Source organism: Dipodomys spectabilis, unplaced genomic scaffold, assembly GCF_019054845.1.
Source record: "Dipodomys spectabilis isolate Male_0828 unplaced genomic scaffold, ASM1905484v1 ptg000365l, whole genome shotgun sequence".
Taxonomy (NCBI): domain Eukaryota; kingdom Metazoa; phylum Chordata; class Mammalia; order Rodentia; family Heteromyidae; genus Dipodomys; species Dipodomys spectabilis.
In genome coordinates this window covers 9,115,561-9,126,396 of record NW_024871042.1, presented here as the reverse complement: position 1 = coordinate 9,126,396, position 10,836 = coordinate 9,115,561, and the positions used below count along the sequence as shown (strand labels likewise).

Sequence of the window (10,836 nt, the reverse complement as noted above, 5' to 3'; positions counted from 1 at the left end):
CCTAATTACTCGGGAGGCAGAGTGAGGAAGATCATAGCTCAAAGTCAGCTCAAGCAAAAACAAAGCAAAAATACACACACAGAAGAGTCTATCTGAAAGAACAAACGAAAACCAAAAAGAACTGGAGGTGTGGCTCAAGCGACAGAGTATTTGTCTACCAGGTATAGGTCTTCAAATTCAAGAATTATCCTGCCTCAGACTCTTGAGTAGTTTGGTCTACTGGCATGACTGATCTGAACTTTCTAGGGAACATAGACTATCTCCTTATATCCTGTTTCCTATAAAGATAATCCAAGTTGGTAGGATAAGGAAGCAGAACTCAGAGGCTGGGCTGGAGGAGGGCTCTCGAGACATGCCACCACCAATGGCACTGCTAAGTCTCCATAGATGTACTACATGCAGCGGTCCATTAGAAAGACTGGCCTGAAAAGCACTAAGCCCTCAAAGGTGGGCAAATTTTTAATCTGTGGAGGTTAAATCTAATTGTGTGAGTGTTTTTTTTTTTTTCCAGGGGGGAGTAGATGTTGGTACTGATTCTAGGGTTTGAACTCAGGGCCTGGGCTCTGGCCCTGAGATTTTTTTGCTAAGTCTAACCACTCTATCACTTGAGCCACAGTTCTACTTCTGGCTTTTACTGGTTAAATGGAGACTCACAGACTTTTCTGCCTGGACTGGCTTCGAACCATCATCCTCAGATCTCAGCCTCCAGAAAGAAATAGCTAGGATTATAGGCATGAACCACCAGTGCCCTTCTAATTGTGTTTTTAAGCCCATGGTTGTTATGTGTAGTGAGACAGTTTTGGAGCCCAGACCATTTCCATCTGGCTATGATTTCTGTACATTTTAATTTTCTTTCCAGATAGCATCAAGTCGCCATTATTTACTCGATTCTGATGCTGGCATCTTTACTGATCATCTCTTGGTTGTCCTTCTGGGAATCAACTTGGTTCTCTAATCTCACCCTCTAAGTTTCTCCCTTCGGGAAACTATTATCCATATGGTTTGATCACAGTGTTGTGTTTTTTTTGTTTTGTTTTTCATTTTGTTTTGTCTTTTGGTCGGTTGTGGGGCTTGAACTCTGGGGCTAGGCGCAATCCCTGTGCTCATCAACTCAAGGTGAGAGCTCTACCGCTTGAGCCACAGCACCACTTCCTATCCAAATGGTTTGAAAGCCAGGAAATAATTACAGGAGGCAGGAAAGAAAAGGAAGAACCAAAAGTCATGATATCATTAACTATCTGAGCTGTCACTAAATATGTCTGCAAAAACTTTTCACCCACGTTTCTTCTCTGGTCTATATATTTAACTTTTGCAAAATGGAACTTTTACTCTTCCATTCCATAATGTTCATCAGTCATTTGTTATGCTTGGACACTGAACATTTTAATGACAGCATTATTTATAAAGCACATTTCTCAAATGGACAAGGTGACACATGCCTATAATCCCAGCATGGAGGCAGAGGCATGAGGATTTAGTGTACAGGGACAGCCTGAACCACGTAGTGAGATATTACCTTAGAAAGGGGTGGTGGGCCCGATACTGGTGGCTCATGCTTGTAATCCTAGCTACTCAGGAGGCTGAGCTCTGAGGATCACAGTTCAAAGCCAGCCTGAGCAAAAAAGTCTGTGAGACTCTTATCTCCAATGAACCACCAGAAAACTGGAAGCGATGCTGTGGCTCAAAGTGGTAGCACTAGCTTTGAGCAAAAGAGCTCAGGGACAGTGCCTAGGCACTGAGTGCAACCCCATGACCAAAAAAGAAAAGAAAAGAAAACAAAAGAAAAGGAAAAAGAAAAGAAAAGGGCAGCAGGTAACATATTTGTCATCTCCTTGTTGCAGAAATGAAAATTGAAGTTCAGAGAAGCTGAATAATTTGTTCAGGGGCACACAGCTACTTAGAAATTAGTCTTCAGTTGTCATGGTCACAATTATTATACCAATTGGCCTCTTACACACTATTCATTCTATGCCCTAAGCATTTGACCAGAGGTGTCTCAAGTTGTAAGGGGGTTCCAAGGGCTACCAAGAGCTTCCTCCAAAAGAGGGCCAAGGCTGGAGCCATGCCTAGGTGTTGGCCAGGTAGGAAAGAGGAGGGTGCTTCCAATGACACAGTGCTCAAGACAGAAGAGGAGGCCTGGCTGCTTTGGGGTTTGACCAGGGTAAGAGTGTGAGGAAATGGCCCAGTAGCGAAGCTGAGAAGTTTGAGTTTCCTCCATAGATGATGAGGAGCCACTGGCAGGGTTAGAGGGGAAGAACAGCAAACTTAACTGGTCTTGAGATTGCCCTAGGTAACGAGTAAGGACAGAAAGACCTGGAGGGGCTGTGGGTCATCTGGGATGCAAACAGAGCACCGGGATGAAGAGGCTGTTGTCTTGAGAGCAGAGTAGGATGTGACCAGTAGGATCAGGGTTGTGGGGAAGAGCCCAAGCTCAGATTGTTACTCTGCATTCCTGATATAAAGAGGGAGATGGAGTCCAGCAGCTATGGAGGGTAGGTGAGCTTATGCCAAGCAGGCATCTGGCTTTGAGTTGGGAATGAGGACTGCAATCTGGCTTCTCAGTGTGGATCTAGGTGGTGCTGACAGGTGCGTTGAGTGCAGCTGAACCTTTGGGAAGAACCCTTTTGGAAATGGATGTTTGAATGAGGGTCTCCCAAGTGAGAAGAGAAATGGGACAACTTGTCTGTGACATGATCAGGTCCCACTTCCACAGCACAAAGCTCAGAGCAGCAGTGAAGACTGAGGAGGAGGAGAGCAAAGCAGAGCAGGTATCTGTTAAGGAAGGAAAATGTGGCCGGGGAAGGACTAGAGTTGGCCTGTGTGTGTGTGTGTGTGTGTGTGTGTGTGTGTGTGTGTGTGTGTGTGTGTGTGTGTGTGTGTTGGGGGGGTTGTCTTCTTTATACATGCTGAGAACAGGGAGGAGAGTAGGAAGAGGAGGCATCAAACTGGCCCTTGACTACCTCTCTCACCCTAGTCACAACATCTAAGAAGGCCTAACTTAAGACGTAGGCTCAGATGGTGATCTGTGATTGGCATCCTGTCCATTTCCCTGCCACAGTCTTCCAGGGATGTGGCCCACACAGAGGAGGGTGACTAGCTCTGGCTAAGAGTTCTGTTGTTGGTCTAAGTCCTATATAGACAATTCTGTTTGCTCTTTTGGGATATGAAGACTGAAGAAACTGGCCCTGAGGAGACATAGCTCCTTTGCCAAGAAGGAATGGGAGGAGAAGCTGGAAGAAAGGACCGGCCTTGGCATTAAAGATCTTCTGAGTTTCAACCCTCCAGCGAAGCTTCCACTCCCATGATCATCTGCTAGTGTTTCAAGGAAAGCTGTTCATGGGCACAGTAGTCATGGCTATTCTGGATTTTTGGAATCCAGAAGTAATACCTTTTGGAAGTAATGCCCCTGACCAACTGATCAATTTATCATAGTCCAGAAAATTGACAAAAGTCTACCGCTTCCTTTGTTCAAGCAGCCCTGGTCAGCACTAATTCTCTTTGGCTCAAGGCAACCTGCTCAAACCGAAATACCAAGAACCCTTGCATGTTCTGTTCATAATATGTGGTTGGGTCTCATTTTGTTTCCCTGCTCACTATCTGGTATCATAAGGAACAGACCTATGTAAGGTGTTGACTGTGCAAGCAACTTGATCCTAGACTATCAGTCTCCAGAATTATAAACAATAGTTTTATGATTTATAAATTACTCAGTCTAAGGAATTTTGTTATAGCAGCAAGAATGGACTTAGACAAGACCTAAACCTTCAAGCAGATAGCCCAATTCCCTAGAATCCATTATTCCCATTACAGATGTGCCTCCTTTGTTGTGGAGGGGTCAGGCCTTACTCCTACCACTGTAACTAGACCTCTTTAGGTGCTGATACTGCTTTGCCCAGAATGGCTGCCTCCACCTTACTGGCAGGTGTGTCTTCTGCCTGACAGGTAGGGGTGGCTGGGGTATGGATGAGGTGGGATACAAAGTCCTCATCTTCCTGAACTCTCCTAGACAAGCCTCATACATATGAATCCCTGACTTCTCTCTTGGACTGTGAACTTCAGACCAAGATATTCATTCTGAGCCATTCTGATTTCTCTAATTCTTTCTAGGGACTTCCTTCCTTCATTTTCCTCCCTCCCTCTCTCCCTCCCTCCCTCCCTCCCTTCTTCCCTTCCTCCCTTCCCCTTGTCTTATACACACAGCCCTGCAATGGCTCTGCTCTAAGAGAAGCATCCCACTCCTCTGGAGCCCTCCCCTTGCTTGAAGCCAAGAACCCTTCCTCACCTCACTCAGCATGCAAGTTGTGGATTGTTGCTTGGGATTTGCAGAAGAGGCAGATGGCTATGGTTCAAGTTCACATGTCACCAGAGTGCAATGAAATTCCCATCTAGGAACTTTCAGTCTTACTCATGAAAGGGTTAAACACTTTCTATAGATGGTTTTGCTTGTTCTGGAGAATTAATGGATGATAAGCTAAAAGTTCATTCATAAGAGTATTAAAGGATAATTACGATGGAGTAAGTGCAGAGGGCCCAAAGGCATTATGATGAATAGACTTATAACACAGAGCTGGGGAAAATAGGCTAAAATGTATTTAATCATGCAGGACACAACATTTCCTCCACAAATTCCACTATATGAGGAAATCCATTTCTCTCTCTTTGTGTCCCTATCCTTTCTCTCTCCCCTCTCTCTTTTTTGTCCCTTCCTCCTTTTCTCCCTCTTCTTTTTCTCCTTCCTTCCATCCCTTCCCTCCTCTCCCTCCTGCTTTCTCTCTCTCTCTCCCTCTCTCTCCTCCCTCTTCTGTTCTCCTCTCCCTCCATCTTTCTTATCTCTGCCTTTTTTTCTATTTTGATTAAAAGTAGAGCAATCTAGTTTCTGGGTAAGTCATCTGTGAACTTATAAACTGATCCCAGGAACTTAGAGTTTGAGGCAGATCCAAATAGGTGATCTTTTAATAGCAACAGAATAAAAAAGATTTTGTAGAAAATCTGCTTCAATCAGATTATATGGAAAGTGGGTGAAGCTGATTACAATCCTACTAAAGTCAGTATTTGGGCAGTATTTGTTCTAAAACAATGGTATTATTTTTTTTTTAACACATATCCTCAGGGGAAAAAATCAGTAATTAATAGGAAATCAGCTTCAGGTATCTATATAGCACTGACATAGTATTAAGCACTGCAAATCATTTATAGATAATTTAAAGTAAATAAGGGGAAGAGTACAGGTTATATGAAAATACCCTGGGCTTTGTGTAAGGGACCTATGTGAGCATCAGTGGATGCTGAAGGATGACGACATTTGAATTTAGAAAATGGGAAGTCCACAGATATGGAGCTTCCTATGTAGAAAGAGAAAGCCCCTTTAGACATGTCTGGTGTGGCAAGTGGTGAATTTATTCTTGTTCTGCCTTGCTTAGTTTTATTGGGGTATAATTCACACATATACATAAATACAATATTTGTATACATATTACACCTGCAATTTTAGTTACTTAGGAGGCTGAGATCTGAGGATCACTGTTTGAAGTCAGCCTAGGCAGACAAATCCAAGAGGCTCTTAACTCCAATTAACCACCAAAGAGCCAGAAGTGGGTGTGTAGCTCAAGTGATAGAATGCCAGCCTTGAGTGAAAAAGCTAAGCAAGAGTGAAAGACCTTGAGTTCAAGCCCCAGTACCAGTATACACAAAAAATAGCTTATGAAACATCAATTTGAGCAATTTCTACCATATATGTAGATATATTTTCTGTATATTATATATAATTATATGTATATACACATATTATGTAGAAAATATTAAAATGTATTTACACACACATTCATTTTACAATATTTGTGACACTGGCCGGCACTATATACAGATCTTTAGAGCTTGTTCCTAGCTTGCAATACGGAGTGAAAGTTCAGTTGAACTAATATAACTCTTGCTTAACTGAGACTTTGTCCCTTTCCCCATTATCTCCCTGTTTTCCCCTCTCTCGGACAATCACCATGCTACTCTGCGCTCCTATTCTATGAATTCTGTTTTAAATTACATGTTTGAGTAAGATCATACAGCATCTGGTTTTTTTCATCTGGCTTATTTCACTCATCGTGTCCCCCATAGTCCACCGGGTTCATCCATGTTATGAATGACAGATTTTCTTTTCTTTTTCTTTTTTTGAATTTGACCTCATGATTTTATTGTCTTCATAACAAAAGTTGGAACTTAGACATCAAGATGTTATTGCCTTCATAACAAAATTTGGAGCTTAGAACTGGATCACTTGCCCCTTTCTCGTTTTATCTCCACCCAGTTCAAAATGTTTGCATTTCTTAATAGCATTCTCTAAGATCTGCAGTTGGGCTCAACACATTCAAGTCTCAGCACAATCTTCTTTGTAGTCTTAGCTTTTTTCCAGAAAATTGGCTTAGTCTGACCACCATACCCACTCTGCTTCCTGTCATAACAACACTTTCCCTGGGCATACAGAGAATCCTTGCTCTTCTTGTACTGTTACTTTGTGAGATTGGTGTTTACCATACTTCTTACAAAAAATACAGCAGGTTTTAGGAATGTTAACCATGATGATCCAGATTTTCTTTTTTTGAAGGATAAATTATATCCTATTACATATTCAACTTTCAAATATCACTTAACCATAGAAACATGCCCCGAGATTTTTCACATTATAATTGTGCAAAGATCATAAAGTGTACTTATACAAAGATGGTTACCATGTTTAATGGGGACCATCATCATATATGCTGTCTGTTGTAGGCTGAAATATTATGATGTGCATAACTTTGTGTGTGTGTGTCCATGTGTGTATGCATGCCATATTCTTTTTCCATTCACCTATCAATGGACACGTTAGTTGTTTCTAGATGGCTATTGTAATAACACAGAAAACTACGTACACACTTAGAAATGGGACTATTGGGTCATGAGGTAGTTTTTGAGGTGGATTTATTTTCATATAGCTGTGTTATTTGTGGTTATCATTGAAATCATACTAATGCTCATTTTTTTGCAGGTTCTGGGGCTTGAACTCAGAGCCTAAGTACCATGCCTTAGCTTTTTTGCTCAAAGCTGTTTCTCTAACACTTGAACTACAGCTCCATTTTTGGTAATTGAAGATAAAAGTCTCATGGAGGGCTAGGAATGTGGCTTAGTGGTAGAGTGCTTGCCTAGCATGAATGAAGTCCTGTGTTCAATTCCTCAGTACCACATACACAGAAAAGGCCAGAAGTGGTGCTGTGGCTCAAGTGGTAGAGCACTAGCTTTGAGCAAAAGAAATTCAGGGACAGTGCCCAGGCCCTGAGTTCAAGCCCCAGGACTGGCAAAAAATAAAATAAAAAAAAATCTCATGGCCTTTTCTGCTTGAGCTGGCTTCTAATTGTAATTCTCATATCTTAGCCTCCTAAGTAGCTAGGACTATAGGAATGAGCCACCAGTGCCTAACAACACCATAAAAATTTAACAATCTATCTTAAGTTTATAGCAGCTTAACTTCACATATATGATTTCTACTTTACAGATCTGGTCCCTCCCTTTTCAATTGTTGTTCCAAAATTATATCTTTCATTGTAAACTCCCAAATTAACAATTCTTTTAGATGTATCATTCTCTTAAATTATGTAGAAAATGGAATGTGCTGGTGCAAACCAAAGTATATGTACCACAATGATATTAGCTTTCAGAATTCTAATTTAATAAATAGTCTTCTACATAGAGGAAAGCTCATGCTTGGCTTTTTCTCCCAAGGCTCAACCACTTGAGCCACACCTCCACTTCCAACTATTTACTGGTTCACTTGAGGTAAAATTCACACAAGTTTGTCTTCTTTATCTGGTTTCGAACGTCAATCCTCAGATCTTAGCCTCCTGAGCAGCTAGGATTTCAGGTGTGAGCTACCAGCAGCTGGCTTAAGTTTGTTTGGAGAAGCTGCTCAGATTCCAGAAAGCTGGGCTCAAGTGGCCCCAGGGAGAATGATGCTCTCTGACATCCACCTACTCCCCTCAAATACATTTCCCTTTTAGCCCAGAGCCCATCTTGTCTTCCCAGGAAAATGAGGTTCTTGGCTCTTCTTGGTCTATATGGCACACCCAGCTGTTCACCATGTTCCTTTCACAGGCCTTTGGCCTTTCCTGCTTTTCTCCCACAGTGCCCAATCCCCATTACTTTCTCAGAAATTCTGTCGACCTTTGTCCACTGATTTTGTTTTCTCTTCTCTCATTTTCTTTCTTTGTTTATTTATATATTTTTAATTCCCTTTCATTTGGCAAGATTTGGGGAGAAATGGGAACAAAAACTGTCTCGGTTGGCCACATTTAACCAATTTATTCCATAATTCTTGCTTTAACAGACCATCATAACCAATCAAGTGAATTCATCATTGGAAGGATTTTTCTAAGGTATTCTGGTGTTTTGGTGGTGTTTTTTTTTCTATTATAGTAAATGCGTCAATGAACTTACATTTAAATATCTTCTCATTTCTGTTAAATCCTTTTTTAGGAGATCAATTTCTAGGAGGGGACGGATCTACCTTGCCTGTCACTGCCCTCTCCCTAGGCTGTAGTCATGGTGATTTTTTTTTTCTGTCGGTCATGGGGCTTGAACTCTGGGCTGGGCGCTGTCCCTCAGCTCTTCAGCTCAAGGCAAGCACTCTACCACTTGAGCCACACCACCACTTCGGGTTTTCTGGTGGTTTATTGGAGATAAGAGTCTCACAGACTTTCCTGCCTGGGCTGGCTTTGAACTGTGATCCTCAGATCTCAGCCTCCTGAGTAGCTAGGATTACAGCCATGAGCCACCAGCACCTGGCTTCATGGTGAATTTTATCCTCACTTGACATCCTAAGTGTCCTCTAGGATGGACCAGTGGTGTGGCAAGGAAGGGCTGCTGTTGGCTGAGGAATCACCCCTAGAAGGCCCACAATTTGCAGGGAATGTGGGTTTGGGACCAACAGCAACACCATAGCTGCAGAGAGGAACAGGTTCTGTGGACAGGAAGGGCTTCTGCAGTGACATTTAATCACTGGACATTAACAGGAGACATCTGTCAGCATCACTCAGTGAGGAGGACAGGCTTGCAGCCCTGGAATGACAATATGTTCTGGGCCTCGTAATCACTTGAAAAAAAACATTTTTTGCAGAAGGTTTTTTCAGCATTTGAAGGCAAATCCTTCTATTTTATTACAGAAATCCCAGGCAAATCCTGCAGGGAGGAGGACTTTCTATTAACACGAAGCTGGTTAAGTGAAAATAAAACAAGAGATAACCTAAGCCAGATTCTAAATAATCACACATTGGCCCCATGAACACAGGACAGTCAGGCAGATGAGTAACAGAGCTCTGATTAACTTGCTTTCGAAAGGCAAGGCAATGATCACACCCCACATCCCCAGCCTTCTCCTACCTGCTTTCCCTTGTCTCTGGTTTTTCCTTTTTGCTCACATACAGACTTGCCCTTCAGTCAGCACTTGGTATATCTTGAGAATGACACATTCCTAAACTCTGTCTCATAACTCTGTCTCCTCACTTATGAGAATGCTGTCAGACAAGATGCTGTGAGGATATACTAAATGCATGTCCTGGGCTGGGGAGTTTAACTCAATGGCAGAATATGTGATTAGCACTCATAAGGCCCCAGGATCAACCTCAAGAACCATGTGTGTGCACACACTGTAAAGGCATTTCCCTTTTTTTTTTTTCCGTAGTTGTTCCTTGATTTACATGTCATAAACAGAGACCTTTTCTCCTAGTAATAGCAATGACTACTTTCCCATAAAAGCTCATCTTGCTGGGTGCTGAATAGATAGGATTACAGGTGTGAGCTACCAGTTCCTGGCTATTTTTTTTTAAGGCGACTTTTTTGAAGTATGATTGAAAAGCAGTAAAATTCACTTTTTAAGATGTACAGTTCTAGAATTGTAATCAGGTAACCAACAACTGTGGGGTTTTATCATTAGAAGCCATGGTTCAAGTGGTCACTGCAAGCAGAGCCTGAGGAAAGCATTGGGTACCTGTGGCTTATTGTGGATCTGGGATTGAACAAAACTGGATGATATGGAGGAAAGAATGAAACAAAAGTGTGTGTGTGTGTGTGTGTGTATGTGTGTGTGTGTGTCACAAAGTCCACCACAAGAGGAAGGGCATGCCCAAAGACTCCTTTAGGCAAGCAGTTGGAGAGGACATTCTAGAGTTAGTGGAGTCTGCCTTCCTTGAATGGTTCTCTAGGCAAAGAGGCCCATGAGCTTGTAGCTGTGTGAAGAATGATGGCACAAGCCAGGAAAAGACATCTGGGAAGTATTTATTCTATAACCACACATTCTTTTTTTTTTTTTTTGGTTGGTAGTGGGGCTTGAACTCTGGGCTTGCGCGCTGTCCCTGTGCTCTTCAGCTCAAAGTGAGTGCTCTATCGCTTGAGCCACAGCGCCACTTCCAGTTTTCTAGTGGTATAACCACACATTCTAAGAGAATATTTAACATTAGTGCTTGGCATTCTGGGACATGCTAGCAAACTAGGTAGTAAGCCAATTCTACCTTCCCACCTTCTTTACAGTGAAAATGAGCTTGCTGAGGGCACAGTATAGGTCTCTGCACAATCTAGCAACAAGGTAAAGGATGTAGGGGGGAAAATCATCTTTTTCTCTGGTTTGAGCTCCGGGCTTTATACCTGCTTAACTTTCTTTTCTTTTCTTTTTTTGGTCGTGGGGTTGAACTCTGGGCCTGGGCACTGTCCTGCTTGAGCCACCGTACCACTTCCGGTTTTCTAGTGGTTTAATGGAGATAAGAGTCTCACGGACTTTCCTGCCTAGGTTGGCTTTGAACCATGAGCCTCAGATCTCAG

At 42.4% G+C, this 10,836-nt stretch overlaps 1 pseudogene; it reads right to left on the bottom strand.

Annotated features, from left to right (window-relative positions):
* Positions 1–6,163: 6,163 nt before the first annotated feature.
* LOC122096119 lies at positions 6,164–6,568 on the bottom strand (annotated as a pseudogene).
* Between the last annotated feature and the right edge of the window lie 4,268 nt (positions 6,569–10,836).